The following is a 16,909-nucleotide window of genomic DNA, read 5'->3' on the forward strand; positions in this document are numbered from 1 at the left end:
GCGAGTCACTTAACTTCTCTGAGCCTCAGTTCCCTCATCTGTAAAATGGGGATGAAGGCTGTGAGCCCCACGTGGGACAACCTGATCACCTGGTAGCCCCCCCAGCGCTTAGAACAGTGCTCTGCACATAGTAAGCGCTTAACAAACGCTATTATTATTATTATCATTATTATTATTATAGTAAGCGCTTAAGAAATCCCAATATTATTACTGATTATTACGATTGGCGGTGGGCAGTGAGGGGGACCCCCCGAAAACCCCTGGGGGCCCAAGGCCTTCGCCCCAAGGGGCCCCCCCATACACACACACACAGACACATACACAGACACTCACAAACACACACAGACACACAAAAACACACATACACACAAAAGGACCGGCGTTTACCTCACGCCTCACGGCCGGCCGGCAGCACGGGCTGACAGCCCAATGGCGCCGCCCGCCCAGGGCGCATGCGCGACCCGCCCGGCTCCGCCCACGCCAGCGCGCGGGGAGGGGAGGGAATGCGCCTGCGCGGCGGGGGCGCTCGCGCCGCGGCGCGCGGCGAAGGGACGCAATGCGCTTGCGCGGCCCCCAAAGAGGGACGGCTCATGCGCGGCGGGAGGGGGGCGGAGCCCTCCCCTCTCCCCACCCCGCGCGGCAGCGCATGCGCACTCCCGCCCCGGCTCTCGGAGGGAATGCGCTTGCGCGGCCCGCGGAGGGGGCGGGCGCTCGCGCCGCGGCCCCGCCCCTCGCGGCGGGATTGGACGCCGCTGCCTGTCAATCAATCAGTCCTATTTAGTGAGCGCCTACCTGCTGTTCTGCGCTGTATTAGCCGCCTACGAGGGAAAGTCGCCTGGAAGAAGCACAGGGAAGATGTGCTCAGCCTTGGAGGGGAGATTGTCCTGGTACAATAATTTATTCAGTCATTCAATCGTATTTATTGAGTGGTATTTACTGAGCGCTCACTGTGGGCAGGGGGGGGGACCATCTCTATGTGTTGCCAATTTGTACTTCCCAAGCGCTTAGTACAGTGCTCTGCACACAGGAAGCGCTCAATAAATACGATTGATTGACAGCAGTATTTATGAAGCGCTTACTGTGTGCAGAGCACTGTACTAAGCGCTTGGGAAAGTACAGTGCAGCAATAAGGAGTGGCAATCCCTGCCCAACAATAATCATTCATTCATTCATTCAGTCGTATTGATTGAGCGCTTACTGTGTGCAGAGCACTGTACTAAGCGCTTGGGAAAGTACAATGCAGCAATAGGGAGTGGCAATCCCTGCCCAACAGTAATCATTTATTCATTCAATCGTATTTATTGAGCGCTTACTGTGTGCAGAGCACTGTACTAAGCGCCTGGGAAATACAAGTTGGCAACATCTAGAGACGGTCCCGACCCAACAGCGGGCTCACAGTCTAGAAGGGGGAGACAGAGAACCAAACAAAACATATTAACAAAGTAAAATAAATAGAATAAATATGTACAAATAAAATAAATAGAGTGATAATAATAATGGTATTTGTTAAGTGGGAGAAGCAGCGTGGCTCAGTGGAAAGAGCCCAGGCTTGGGAGTCAGAGGTCATGGGTTCGAAATCCTGCTCCGCCACTTCAATCAATCAATCAATCGTATTTATTGAGCGCTTACTGTGTGCAGAGCACTGTACTAAGCGCTTGGGAAGTACACTTGTCAGCTGTGTGACTTTGGGCAAGACCCTTAACTTCTCTGTGCCTCAGTTACCTCAACTGTAAAATGGGGATTAAGGCTGAGCCCCACGTGGGACAACCTGATTACCTTGTATCCCCCCAACACTTAGAACAGTGCTTTGCACATAGTAAGCGCTTAACAAATACCATTATTATTATTATTATGTGCTCATTAGTACTGGTCCATTCATTCATTCAATCGCATTTATTGAGTGCTTACTGTGTGCAGAGCACTGTACTAAGCGCTTGGGAAGTACAAGCTGGCGCAAGCACTGAGGTGGAAAGAGCCCAGGCTTGGGAGTCTAAGGTCGTGTGTTCTAATCCCGGCTCTGTGACTTGTCTGCTGTGTGACCTTGGGTAAGTCACTTCACTTCTCTGGGCCTCAGTTCCCCCATCTAAAAAATGGGGATTAAGACTGTGAGTCCCAAGTGGGACAACCTTGTATCTCCCCCAGGGCTTAAAACAGTATTTGGCAAGTGGTAAGCACTTAACAAATACCATTATTATTATTATTACAAGATAATTCCCAGTGCTTAGAGCAGTACTTGGCACATAGTAAGTGCTTAACAAAGACCATCGTTACTATTATTATTATTATTATTACAAGATAATCAATTCCCAGTGCCTAGAGCAGTACTTGGCACATAGTAAGTGCTTAACAAAGACCTTCGTTGTTATTATTATTATTATTATTACAAGATAATCAATTCCCAGTGCTTATAGCAGTACTTGGCAAACACCATCATCATTATTATTATTATTACAAGATAATCAGTTCCCATGGTGGGGGACTCACCATCTAAATAGGAGAAAGAAAAGGTGTTGAATCTTCATTTTGAAGCAGTGTGGGGTAGTGGCACAGGCCTCGAGTTCAGGTCATGGGTTCTAATCCAGCCCCCACCAGTTGTCTGCTGTGTGACCTTGGACAAGTCACTGCTCTGGGCCTCAGTTACCTCATCTGTTTATTGAAGAATGTCATGCTATGGGAAAATCGCGTTAAAGTTTGATTAATTTATTCATGTAATTTAATCGGTTGATATACTTGTTTAATTAACAGTTTGGGGGAAGATGGTTTGAATTTATCGTATATTATATTCATGTCGTATTTATTAAGCACTTACTATGTGCAGAGCACTGTACCATAGCACTCAATTATTCTGACCATCACTAGCGCAAGGCTTAACAGCCCTTATGACTTGTTGCCATTTCAGTCTGTTGACTGCTGTAAAATTGATAAAAACACAAAAATCCAGTAAGGTGAAGGGTGAAGCACCTGTTAAGTGACTTGGCCAAGGTCACACAGTAGACAAGTGGCAGAGCAGGGATTCGAATTTAGGTCCTTCTTACTCTCAGGCCTGGGCTCTATCCACTAGACCACTCATATAATAATAATAAAAATAATAATAATGGCATCTGTTGAGCACTTACTATGTGCAAAGCACTGTTTTAAGCACTGGGGGGATACAAGGTCATCAGGTTGTCCCACATGGGGCTCACAGTCTTAATCCCCATTTAACAGATGAGGTAACTGAGGCTCAGAGAAGTTAGGTGACTTGCCCAATGGCACACAGCAGATGTGGTGGAGTAGGGATTCGAACCCATGACCACTGACTCCAAAGCCTGTGCTCTTTCCACTGAGCCACGCTGCTTCTCATCTGTTACCAGCATAGAAGCACTCACCCAAGGTGAACTCAGAACTTCCTCCAGCTAAGGAATTTAGAATGAATGCTCCTTGAGGGCAGGGAAAACATCACTTGGTTTTCTATTTCCCAAGTGCTTAGCACATTGCATTGCGCACAGCGTGAGCCCAGTAATTGCTATTGCTTGTTAAAGAAAATTCCAGTGGACAAAGTGAATGAACGTATGTTTCTTTAAAAGAGAAGTAAAATTTGAGGGCAGAAAAATAGCCATTTACGAATATATGTTGAATGTCTTTGTCCCCCACACTCTTCAAGGAAGTCTTTCAGAATTTTATTTTATGGAGGTGGAGTGGGGGGGGATTATAGTTTTTGTTTGCCATCAGCATATTTCAGTCTCATGATTGCACCAGGTTTGAGTAGTGAATTAAATGTGCGGGAGGCAGAGCAATTTAGTGTTGACTTCAGCTGTGTCCGCTTCAGCTGAATCGGATGCAGAGAACTAGCAATTTGTGATTTTTTTAAAATAGCCCAACAGCCAAATGCTGTGCAAGAGAAACAGCATTCGTCCCAGAAAGCCTCCGTGCAAATAAACTGGATGCTCTACTACTACTAATAATAATGATGGCATTTATTAAGCGCTTACTCTGTGCAAAGCACTGTTCTAAGCACTGGGGCACTGTTCTACTACTTGAGGGATTTTTGGATCAGTAGTTACCGACTGCTCAAATGACTCGATTTACTTTCCGCGTGTATCCGTGTTCCCACTGCCCCCAAACCGAATGTTACAGTTGTTGTTTCAAAATTCCCTTTGGATAAGATCGTTCCCATCCGCAACTGGGAATATTCTTTGACCTGGAAGGACTCTGCTGATGGTTTGGTCTGAACTTCAGAACATTGGCCCAGGCCGGGGAAATGACTCTCTTTGCACAGAGAGAATGCGTTTTTCTAGTTCTGGATCGATAGGAATGGATTACAAAGATGAGTCACACTTTAGACTTCAATCCAGTTGTATTCTAGGAAAATGTGGAGTCGAGGCCCGCCGACGAGCTCCGACTGGATGCGAAAGCCAAGTCAGACGCTGCAGGAATACGGCGGGTAATTTCAGTTCATCCGGTTAAGGGAGCTCTGAAATTATTCAAATCCCTTTTCAAAGACAGGGACTTTCTCAAGACGTAGTGTGGTCTAGGGGAAAAGAGCCCAGGCCTGGGTTCTAATGCCCCAGCTCTGCCGCTTGGCTGCTGTGTGGCCTTAGACAAGTCACTTCACTTCTCTGTGCCTCTGTTCCCTTATCTGTAAAATGGGGGACTAAGACTGTGAGCCCCACGTGGGATCTGGCCTTTGTTCACTGTGATTAGCCGGCATCTTCCCCTGAATTTGTGCCTGACACACAGTAGGCCCTGAACAAATATCATTTAAAAGGAAAAAAAAGCCCCAATAATTCAGGCAAAATACAATAGGGACACTTGGATCAAAACCAGAAGTGGTCTGTACCATAAATGGTATCGGGGTGTGAAGACATTTACCCCAGAGTAAAATACATCCATTGTTCTTGGCTTCCGATTCCAAATAGGGTTGGGCATTTTCTTTTTAATTGGTAAAAAAAATAAAATAAAGGGGAAAGGAGATGGCCTCATTTATCCATATGACATCTATTGGGAGCTTTTTGGTCGGGGGGGGGAAGCGGTATGGCCTAGCGGAAAGAGTCCGGGCCTGGATTCTAATACCTGCTGTGTGACCTTGTACAAATCACTTCCCTTCTCTCCACCTCAGTTCCCTCATCTGTAAAACGGGGATTCAGTACCTGTTCGTTCATTGTCGCATTTATTGAGCGCTTCCTGTGTGCAGAGCACTGTACTAAGCACTTGGAAACTCCAATTCTCCCTCCTACTTGGACTGTGAGCCCCATGTGGGACCTGATTCTATCCCAGCACTTAGTACAGTGTTTGACACATAGTTAGCACTTGATACCTTCATTATTATTATTATTATTATTCTAATTTTGCACATAAGCCCAGCTCTTGTCTAACAGATTCATAATAAATCATTGTACTCATATGAAAAACAAGTATATGTTTTTTTTCCCCAGGAGGAGGAAACTACAGTGTTTGTTTAAAATTTCCAAGAAGTTTGGCTTGGAAAGGCATTCATTAATTAGGTTTTGGGATGTTCCTCTTTGGGCACGTGTGAATTTTATGAGACGCTCCGATCAAATGTCAATGGTTTCCCCTGTTGGCATCCGGTCGTTACCTCCCAAATTGTGAGATCTGACTTGAAAATCGGGGGCTTCATCAATTCAGTGGTTTTGCCTCGTTACTAAATTGAAAATCATATCTTCAAGGTCTTGAGATGGAGTTGGCATATTTACAATTGTAAGTCAAAGTAGAAGGGGTCAGAATTTGGTATTTGACTCTCCTTAAAATCCTTCTCACGGGCCTCTGTTTAATACCTTGAGAAGCGACAGGAGGAGTAGAAAACCCTTCCCTCGCTCTCGTCGAGCCCCGGCCTGGAATTTCACCAAAAGGGGTTTCCTCTCACTATTTAAATCACAAACTAAACCCATCATTTTGAGAGCCCGGGATATTGTATTACTTTTACGGAAAGAAGACCGGTCTTAATTCGGAAAACAAGACGCCGCAAATTAGTTTAGGCCGATTTAAACTCTCACGGGAACGGAAGATAGCTGCCTTCCTGGCAGGATGATGAATTTTGTGCTATGGTTTTCCGTGCCCTTAGTCTGGGTCTTGGAAAAGGTAATCCGAGAGATCCTCCATGCCGGCCAACCCCCATTGCTTATCTCGCTCAGCTGTGTCAAAGGAGCAGGCCCCGGCCCTGTCTGTCCCAGTCCAAACTGTCAGTTTCTGAAAAACAAATCCGGGATGCCGCTACGTCTAAGTGGCACAAACGCGTCCTTCCCCAGTTTTCACTCGGAACAGGAGGGGATGGGGCAATGGGGCCTTTTATCATAATAATTTGGGGCCACCTCAGTGTTGGAAGGAAACCAGGGGGTTTGGCCCGTTTGCGTGTGGATTTTTCGACTGGGGGATTGGTTCTTTTGAGGCGAGGAAGGAAGAAATTCAACAGTAAAAGAACCATTAACCAAACCAGAAAGACGGGGCCCAAAAATAAAAGAAAGAGGCCACGAGTGCAGTGCGGGCTGGGGAGGATTTTGGGAATGGGTTGAGAAGTGGTCCTCAAGAGCATCAGTGATAGGACGGGTAGAAGTAGATGATAACCTAGCGAAATCATCCGTCTTGCATTGGGGCCGACCACCCCGCTCTGATCCTTGATTTCCCCCCCACCCCGCCCAATTGTAAACGTGACAAAAGCCTCCCTTTCAACTGAGTTGAGGCGACAGGAAATCCTGCCCAAAGCCGAGCTGGCAACGGGAAGAGGTAAGAAGACCCGGTGGGCGAGCAGAAGTGCCGAGAAGCAGCCTGCCCTCGTGGATAGAGCACAGGCTTGGGGGGGGGGGGGGGGGGGGAGTCAGAGGACCTGAGTTCGAATCCAAACTCCACCACTTGTCTGCTGTGACCCTGGGCAAGTCACTTCGCTTCGGTGTGCCTCGGCGACCGCATCTGTAAAACAGGGATTAAGACTGTGAGCCCTGTGTGGGACGGGGACTGTGTCCAGCCCGATTATCTTGTATCCACCCAAGCGCTTAGTACAGTGCCTGGCATGTAGTAAGCACTTAAATACCACAAGGAACGAAGGCTGTCCAGGGTGCCCAGCTCCTCCATGGGACCTTCTAGACTGTGAGCCCACTATTGGGTAGGGACTGTCTCTATATGTTGCCAACTTGTACTTCCCAAGCGCTTAGTACAGTGCTCTGCACATAGTAAGCACTCAATAAATACGATTGATTGATTGATTGACCAAAGAGGGTGGGAAGGTTGGGCAGGCATTAGTCTCTTACCTTGTAACTATTGTGCCACTCCAAGCACACAACACGTGTGTGTATGTGTGTATTGGAGGGGGAAGTCTCTGCCACTCACCTGTATATCTGTTTTCCATCCACTGCCTTTTTCTCCTTGCCCTCTTCAGATATTTTTTTAAAGTTATTTAAGTGCTCACTATGTCCCAGGAACTGTACTAAGTGCTGGGGTAGACAAGGTCATCAGGCTGGACACAGCCCCTTTTCATTCATCCATTCAACTGTATTTATTAAGCGCTTACTGTGTGCAAAACAGGTACTGTGCGCTTGTCCCACACAGGTCTCACAGTCTTAATCCCCATTTTGCAGATGAGGGAACTGAGGCCCAGAGAATGATCGTTAGCCCCCGCCCCGGGGTCTGGAAACCCTGCCCCACTCCGAGCTCCGGAAAATACCAGCACTTTAATAATTACCCAGTAAAAGCACGTCAGACTTTCTTCCCGAAAGGCCACTGCAAATGTTATTCTTTCAGAGGACGGAGGCCAGCTGTTCTCCATTTCTGCTTAGAACAGAACGAGAGGAAATGGGATTAAACTATAGCGTAAGGGATTTAAGCTAGGCATAAAGAAGAACTTTTCAGTCTTTTAAAAAAAAAACAACAAAAAAACAACTCTGGAGTGAGTCACCAGGAGAAGGTGTGGAAGCACCTTTGGAAGAGGATGGATTTCCAGAAATCCTGGGTGGCTTAGGTGGGCTCTTCCCTGGAGGGAGTGGGAGGTATGTAGCTTTCAGAGGCCCATTCGACATTCAGGATTTTAAGCTTCTCTTCATTCATTCAACTGTATTTACTGAAAGCTTACTGTGTGCTGAGCAGACACATTTTATTTATTTTACCAGACTGTGAGCCCACTGTTGGGTAGGGACCATCTCTATATGTTGCCAACTTGGACTTCCCAAGCGCTTAGTACAGTGCTCTGCACACAGTAAGCACTCAATAAATACGATTGATTGATTGATTCCCCATCCACAACTTCTACCAACAGCACCAGAGAAGCGGGGAGTCAGGAGGACTTGGGTTCTAATCCTGGCTCTGCCAATTGCTTGCTGTGTGACCTTGGGCAAGACATCACTTCCCGAGGGATCTGTTTCCTCAAATGGAAAGCAGGGATACCTGTCCTCCCTCCTACCTAGACTGTGAGCTCCTTGTGGGACAGGGACATTATTATTATTATTACTTGTACTTCCCAAGCGCTTAGTACAGTGCTCTGCACACAGTAAGTGCTCAATAAATACGGTTGAATGAATGAACAGGGACTGTGTCTGACCTAATTAATTTATACCTAATCCAGCACTTGAACAGTATTTGATACATAGTAAGCACTTAACAAATACCATTAATATACATATATATATATATATATATATGACATGTGTAGAGAAGCAGCGTGGCTCAATGGAAAGAGCACGGGCTTTGGAGTCAGAGATCATGGGTTCAAATCCCGGCTCTGCCGATTGTCAGCTGTGTGACTTTGGGCAAGACACTTCACTTCTCTGTGCCTCAATTACCCCATCTGTAAAATGTGGATGAAGCCCCAGGTGGGACAACATGATCACCTCGTAATCTCCCCAGCGCTTAGAACAGTGCTTTGCACACAGCAAGCGCTTAATAAATGCCATCATTGTTATTATTATTACTGGTATAAAGTGCCTTGATCACAATTCCTCAGATTCACTCATTCATTCAATCGTATTTATTGAGCACTTACTGCGTGCAGAGCACTGTACTAAGCGCTTGGGAAGTACAAGTTGGCAACATATAGGGACGGTCTCTACCCAACAGTGGGCTCACAGTCTAGAAGGGGGAGACAGAGAACAAAACAAAACATATTAACAAAATAAAATAAATAGGATATGTACAAGTAAAATAGAGTAATAAATACGTAAAAACATATATACAGGTGATACACACACACACACACACATATATATATATATATATATATATATATACACAGATAGAAATTGGCCCCAAGGAAAACTGAGAAGCAGGTATAAAAAGCATTCACCTAAGGTCAGACAAGGTGGGAGGTCATGGGATGTGCGTTACGTGGGTCGGGGGTGGGGAAGAGTTCATTTCAGCTTCGGATAAAACCAAAACACTTATTTCTTCAGGGCTTAAATGCTTCCAGCTTTGTTTTCAATCCGACAAAAGAGGCATTGGCAACTGGCTGTTTTGGCCTTCCTTTTGGGCCACTCAGCTGAGATGCATTTGTTTGAAGTGCTAAAAATCTCATTCCTTCTGAACCCTAGGGTGTCATGTAGGCCAAAGGGGTTTGAAATGTATGAAATTCCTCGGCATCTGCTCCGGGAGAGGGGGCAGTGAGGGAGCCTTGTCAGCCCCGGACCGAGCTCATTTCTGCTACATTCATGTGCTAATTGTCTCTTATGTGATGCGATAACTGAGGAGAGGAGCTTTTTAATCAGCCCCTCAGTCACTCAGTTGCTTCCTGCCGTTTTAATACGCGGACAGGAGGGCCTCTAGTTGACAACTTGAGGCTGGAGCTGCTGCCCCCGTGACCTGGCCTAGGAACATTTTCAAATTGCCTGGATTTTGGGTTTTTTTTTTCCCCAGAGTCCCCCAGGGCAGCAATGCAGTGAGGGCTCAGGGCTGGAAGAGCTGACATGACCCTTGTCAGGGAGCTGTGAGCTCCAAGAGGGACCGTTTTCGAGCTGTGTGGCCTAGCGGGTACAGCGCGGGACTAGGAGCCAGAAGGAATTTGTACTTCCCAAGCGCTTAGTACAGTGCTCTGCACATAGTAAGCGCTCAATAAATACGATTGATGATGATGATGACCCACACTGTACTAAACGCTTGGAAGCGTACAGCGGAACAATAAACAGACACGTTCCCTGCCCACAGCTGGCTTACCGCCTGGGGTGGGGTGCGGGGACAGTAATCTAAATAATTACAGATCTGGACATAAGTGTTTTGGGGTTCCCCTCTGCAGCACGGGTTACCTGAATCGACACCCCAAAGTTGTTTCCGTCCTTGATCCTGGGGATCAGGAGCTGTACCTACATTTTGAGCTGAGAACAGAAGATCCCCCACCCCAAGGGCATGAAGGAGACCCTGCAGGGCAGCCGAGATGGGGGGAGTCCGGGTTCCTCAACCCGCCCCCTCCTCACCGTGTTGCATTTCTCGACGAGAAGCCGCGTTTCTTGATGAAAAGCCAGATCTCTGGCTTCACTTTCTCGGTGATGTCCACCAGCTGCTGGATAATAATAATAATATTTGTTCAGCGCTTACTCTGGGCCAAGCACCGTCCTAAGCACTGGGTTAGATACAAGGTAATCAGGTTGTCCCACGGGGGGCTCACAGTCTTAATCCTCATTTTTCAGATGAGGTAACTGAGGCACAGAGAAGTGGCCTGCCCTAGGTAACACAGCAGACAAGTGGTGGAGCCGGCCTTGCTCTTCTGCATCCCGTTGGGCATCACAAACACCTTGGTCCCTGGTTCTTCTTACTCCCAGGTCCGTGCTCTATCCACTAGGCCATGCTGCTTCTCGCTCTCTTTTTTTTCTGCCTTTAGAGAAAAATACTGACAAAAAAGCCATTTTTCCCCCCCATGCTAGTAGAGGCAAGGAGTGACCAGAAGTACCAAGAATAGAAGTCAGACTCTTTCCCCCGCCCCCACTCCCCCCCTCACCAGGTGTCTGCCCCAAGCAGACCACCCAGGGAAGCCGTGGCTCTTTTGGAAACTCGAGGAGGTGAATTTGTCCTCACCCCATCTGAGTCACTTGGTCAGAATTTGGTGACCAGCTTAACCGTTTAAATATCTCGAAACTTCATTCTGCTTTTTAGGACAAATCTGGGAGCAGAGCCAAGGGAGAAAGGCACTCCGTGTGAAATCCCCTCTGTCGCTGGGAGCGTTGGTGATTTTGGCAAGGTTCTAGAGCCCCGGGGTTTTGCCAGCTGCCCCGATCCTGGCACCTAAAACGAGCCCACCCTTTGCCAGAGGGAAAGAGCTAAAGCTTCTCGCCCTTCCGGAAAAGAACGATCGGCCGAGGCGATGGGCTTCCGGTGATAATGAAATCAAACGATCCACGGTGAGGAATTGGGATGACAGGCGGCCATGGCAAGTAGCCCCTAAACCAGCCCAGGCTGTAAAGACGGAGAAGCAGCCTGGCCTAGTGGATAGAGTCTGGGACTGGGAGTTAGAAGGACCTGGGTTCCAATTTCTGGGTCCCGCTTGCTGCTGTGTGACCTCGGGCAAGTCACTTCACGTCTCTGGGCCTCAGTTCCTCATCTGTAAAATGGGGATGAAGACTGTGAGCCCCCCGTGGGACAACCTGATTACCTTGTATCGACCCCAGTGCTTAGGACAGTGCTTGGCAAAGAGTAAGCGCTTAACAAATACTATTAAAAATACTATTATGAGGTAGCCCATAGGATTTTATCTAAAGACAGACTCACCACCCCATATCCTGCTCTACTTGAAATCCTAAACGATTTAGTTCAGTGGCAGCATTTTGGGGCTATTCCAGATCTATTCTGTATGTTTTGGTCCTTTTCTTTTATTTTGGTTTCTTAATGACTTCAAAATTTTACCCAGAGAATATGTTATCCTCTATGAAGCCGGGGAATATGTCTGTTATATTGTTGTCAGTCATATTTATTGAGAGTTTACTGTAAGCGCTTGGGAGAGTACAGTGTATCAATAATCAGACACATTCCCTGCCCACATCTAGCTCACAGTCTAAAGTGGGAGGCAGACTTTATTCTCCCAAGTGTTTAGTACAGTGCTCTGCACACAGTAAGCCCTCAGTCGTTACGATTGACTGACCGAACTGTTACTCCGTGTAAGACCTGACCAGCTTTCTTCGGCAGAGTCTGGGTGGTCTTTATAAGCAATACAAGTAGGTGTGGTAATAAGTTAGCCTGGAGGAGCCAAGGTCTGGCTGGCGGAGGACAGCTCTGAGGTCACGACCTTGGGGATAAAAGAAAAACCACAGCTAGAGGCCTGGGTACCAGGCTAAAGACAGACACGCCACCTCATATCCTGCTCCACTTGAAATCCTAAACGATTTAGTTCAGTGGCAGCATTTTGGGGCTATTCCAGATCTGTTTTCTGTGTTTTGGGCCTTTTTTGTTGTTGTTAATGACTTCAAAATTTTACCCAGACTTCCCGCACTGTGCGGGATGCCTTCAACAGAGAGTTTATTAAATCTGCTTAGAAGCTACCTCATGCACAGTTTGAATTCCCGTAAGCAGACACCTTCAACTTCGCATTTAATAGACAGCGTGGGTCTGCTCTGGTCTTACTTACAGTTCATATGCCATACAGAAGCTTTTCACTTCATTTTAATGAAAAAGCGGTGCGTGCTTTCCCTCTGTTAAAAATAAAAAAGAAACTGTCACACTGCTCCAGGACACCTTTAAATTATATGGCCCCCACTTGGGCAGGAAACTGCCATTTATCCCCAATAACCAACAGCTACTCCGAACTTCATTCAGCAAAGGCAGAGAAAAATCCAAGAACTTTTCCCGTCCCCGCCCTGTCAGAGCCCACAATCCAGCCATCTATTTAAGAATTTAAAGTGTTCCTCCTGCCACAGTTGAGTTTAGCAGCAGGTCCCCAAATCGGCCCTCTATGTTGGGAGCGGTATAGGTCAATCTGAAGGAAGAGCTAATAATAATAATAGTTTTCCGAAAGAGTTTAGTTTCCCTGCCTCCACTGGCTTCAAGCTTGCTGGGAGGTCGGCATCATAGAACACTGCTAATTCTGTAGCTTCCACGTTTCCAGCGCTTAGAACAGTGCTTGGCACATAGTAAGCGCTTAATAAATGCCATCATTATTATTATTCCAAGGAGCCAAACCCAGTTCCTCAAACAGACCAAGCTAGTCTGGTGATGGACCCATCAACCCTGAAAAAGGACAGGCTCATTCATTTACTCATTCAGTCGTATTTATTGAGCGCTACTGTGTGCAAAGCACTGTACTAACCGCTTGGGAGAGTACAATAGAACAATAAACAGACACATTCCCTGCCCATCAGTTACCTTCTGCAAATAAGAGCTGTTTTATAGGTCCCATGTGACCCATCCCCTCTGGTTTCCCACTGCCCCTCTGCCAGTATTCAATCTGTACATCGTTCTAAATCACTTGATTTCCCCTCTCCAGCAAGTCACTTCACTTCTCTAGGCCTCAGTTGCCTCATCTGTAAAATGGGGATTAAGACTGTGTGGATCGTGTCCAACCTGATTATCTTGAATCTACCCCAGTGCTTAGAACAGTGCCTGGCACCTAGTAAGCGCTTAATGAATACCATAAAAAAGGCTGAATTCCCTGTCTCGCAGGATCCAATCGGATAAAGTCCACTCAGCGAGACCGTGTGTGTTTACCCAAAGGCTGCTTCCTTGATAGGAACCACCCCTATTCTTAGAGATGGATCAATCAGTGGTATTTATTGAGCGTTTACTACGTGCACAGCAGCGTATTAGGCGCTTGGGAGAGTACAATACAACAGAATTAGCGGCCACATTCCCTGGGTAATGAGTTTACAGTCTAGAGCTCTCCAGATGAGAAGCAACTTGGCTCAGTGGAAAGAGCCCGGGCTTTGGAGTCAGAGGTCATGGGTTCAAACCCCGGTTACGCCACTTGTCAGCTGTGTGACTTTGGGCAAGTCACTTCACTTCTCTGGGCCTCAGTTCCCTCACCTGTAAAATGGGGGTGAAGACTGTGAGCCCCCCCCATGGCACAACCTAATCACCTTGTATCTCCCCCAGCGCTTGCTTTGCACATAGTAAGCGCTTAATAAATGCCATCATCATCATTATTATTATTATTCCACACGGGCCCTCAGTAAGAAGCAGTGTGGCCTAGTGGATAGAGCCCGGGCCTGGGCATCAGGAGGTCGTGGGTTCTAATTCCGCTCTGCCACTTCTCTGCTGTGCTTCTCTGTGCCTCAGTTACCGCATCTGTTAAATGGGGACCGTGAGCCCCATGTGGGCCAGGGACTATGTCCAACTCGATTTGCTTGTATCCACCCCAGTGCTTAGTGTAGTGCCTGGCACACAGTAAGTGTTTAACAAATACCAAAATCAGTACTATTATTATTGTAAAATGATATAATAATAATGATACCAGGAAAAGGAGTAATGGGTGTCCGCATCTGTCATTTTTTAAAATTGCATTTGAGCGGTAATTGTGTGCAAAGCACTGTACTAAGCGCTTGGGAGAGTACGATACACTATCAGACTGGCTCAGCTAAGAGAGGAACCCAGCACACTTCAGTCAACCCCTCCTCCACCCCGCACCCAGAGGAGGGATAGTTCAGGCCTTTGGAGAGGAAATAAACAGTAGTCCTTGAGGGCTCTTGTATAGTTGCCTAAAAAAGGGCCATAGAAAATATCGGGGAAGCAAGCGGGATCTCAGAAGAATCCCGGGCTGGGGGCAACCTGCGGCCAAACAGTAGAATCAATCGATCAGCGGTATTTATTGAGCGCTTACTGTGTGCAGAGCACTGAACTGAGCGCTCGGGAGAGTACAATACAATAGAGTTGGTAGACTCGTTCCCTCAGTTACGGGGGAAATGATGTCTGCCAGCCTGAACCTGTTTAATCGGGTTTCTGGCGCCTAGTTCTCCTTCCGGGAAGAGCCGGAGACGAGGTGGGCCTCTCCGCCCCGTTGTACGCTCTCCGGCTCCCGCGGCTGGATCTGACGGCCCAGTAACCACCGAGCCGGGTTTTTCTCCTGGAAGTAATTAATGAGAGACTGGCGGGTGGAAAGCAGAGAAGGTTTCACTGGTGGTATTTTGAGGTGAGGGCAGACAGATCTAAAAGGAGCCCGGTGTAGGGGAAGCAGTGCAAAGCTCCCCCAAAGAGCACGGAAGCAAATGTGAAGGGAGATCGATCGTCAATAGCCGGCAAATCCACGCCGAGTGTTGGGAAATTGGTCCCAAGGTCAGACTCAGCTAATCACATTTGTGCAAGACGTGGCAGAAAGCACTGTCCCACAAGAGCTTGGAGACACCACCCGATTTTGAATTGGGAAATATCTAGGGTCAATACAAATAGGGCCTTTATATTTTTTGCTTTTAGTGGTATTTAAGTGCTATGTGCCAGGCGCTATACCGTTATTATTACAGCAAGGAATACCTTGAATTTGTCGGCTATGTTTCCATTTCAAGGGCCTAGTACAGTGCTCTGCACGCAGTAAGAGCTCAAATACGACTGATCATTTTATCCTCGCATCATCTCTGGGGGAGAGGCGGTCATTTATCACTCCCAATTTAGAGAAGGAAGCCCAGCGGAGTTAAGTGACTTGCCCAAGGTCACACAGCAGTGCAGGGGCAGAGCTGGAGCGGGCCCCCAGGCCGCCCGAGTCACGGCCTTCACCCTAAACCATCCGTTCGGAAGCGACACTGCACGGGCCTGGAGGTTAGAGATGTGCCGAGTGAAGCCAAGGGTTTGACCGCCGTTTGGCAAATCAGTTCCGTCCCCCCCGAGAAGGTTCATTCATTCATTCAATCATTTATTGAGCGCTTACTGTGTGCAGAACACTGTACTAAGCGCTTGGGAAGTACAAATCGGCAACGTATAGAGACGGTCCCTACCCAACAGCGGGGTTCTCCACAGGTACCAGTCATGAGGATAGCAATGAAACCATCACATCCTGAGGAAGGGGATTCCTTCATTCATTCAATTGTATTTATTGAGCGCTTATTGTGTGCAGAGCACTGTACTAAGCGCTTGGGAAGTCCAAGTTGGCAACATGTAGAGACGGTCCCTACCCAACAGCGGGCTCACAGTCTAGAAGGGGGAGACGGAGAACAAAACAAAACATATTAACAAAATAGAATAAATAGAGTAATAAATAGGTACAAACATATATCCATATATACAGGTACTGTGGGGAGGGGAAGGAGGTGAGGCGGTGGGGATGGGGAGTGTTAAAAGGTTCTGCTCATACCCATGAAGTCCTTCTTGTACTGCACTCTCCCCAAGCGCTTAGTATAGTGCTATACACACACTAAGCGCACAATAAATACCCTCTAGACTGTAAGCATGATGTGGGAAGGGATTGTGTCTGTTTACTATTATATCGCACCCTCCCAAGCGCTTCGTTGGGCGCTCCGCACGCAGTAAGCACTCAATAAATACGACTGATTGAATGAATTCCACTGACTGAGCAGCGTGGCTTAGTCTTCTAGACTGTGAGCCCACTGTTGAGCAGGGACCATCTCTATATGTTGCCAACTTGCATTTCCCAAGCGCTTATTACAGTGCTCTGCACACAGTAAGCGCTCAATAAATACGATTGATTGATTGCTGCGTGACCTTGGGCAAGCCACGTAGCTTCTCTGTGCCTCAGCTACTGGGATGCGCTGCTCTCCCACCCAAGGGTCTCTGCCGCTGGTGGCCCCGGGGCCCGGAAGAGTGGGATCAATCAATCAATCAATCGTATTTATTGAGCGCTTACTGTGTGCAGAGCACTGTACTAAGCGCTTGGGAAGGACAAGTTGCCAACATATAGAGACGGTCCCTACCCAACAGTGGGGGGTCGTTGTTCACACCCGGCCTCCCGCCCCGGCTCAACCCGAGACCCCCTCGCTGTCTCCCAGGGCCCACCCGTCAAGATGGGATACCAAGATGGGAATCCCTGGGTACCGGAGGGGACGGCCCCGGCTCTGATTTCCAGCCCAAGTGA

General features: G+C 47.6%; 1 protein-coding gene across 2 annotated transcripts in view; it reads right to left on the reverse strand.

The window, feature by feature from the left end:
• The window catches only part of EIF2B3 (eukaryotic translation initiation factor 2B subunit gamma), a 179,187-nt gene extending 178,740 nt beyond the window's left edge, over window positions 1-447 (reverse strand). The window contains exon 1 of one of the 2 annotated variants that reach the window (XM_038759945.1): window positions 388-447. The gene's annotated coding sequence lies outside the window, so the exon portion shown is untranslated. The remainder of the gene's footprint in view (window positions 1-387) is intronic. The other variant, XM_038759946.1, reaches the window with a different exon arrangement.
• Window positions 448-16,909: the final 16,462 nt, after the last annotated feature.

The sequence above is a fragment of the Tachyglossus aculeatus genome, chromosome 18, assembly GCF_015852505.1.
Source record: "Tachyglossus aculeatus isolate mTacAcu1 chromosome 18, mTacAcu1.pri, whole genome shotgun sequence".
Lineage (NCBI taxonomy): Eukaryota > Metazoa > Chordata > Mammalia > Monotremata > Tachyglossidae > Tachyglossus > Tachyglossus aculeatus.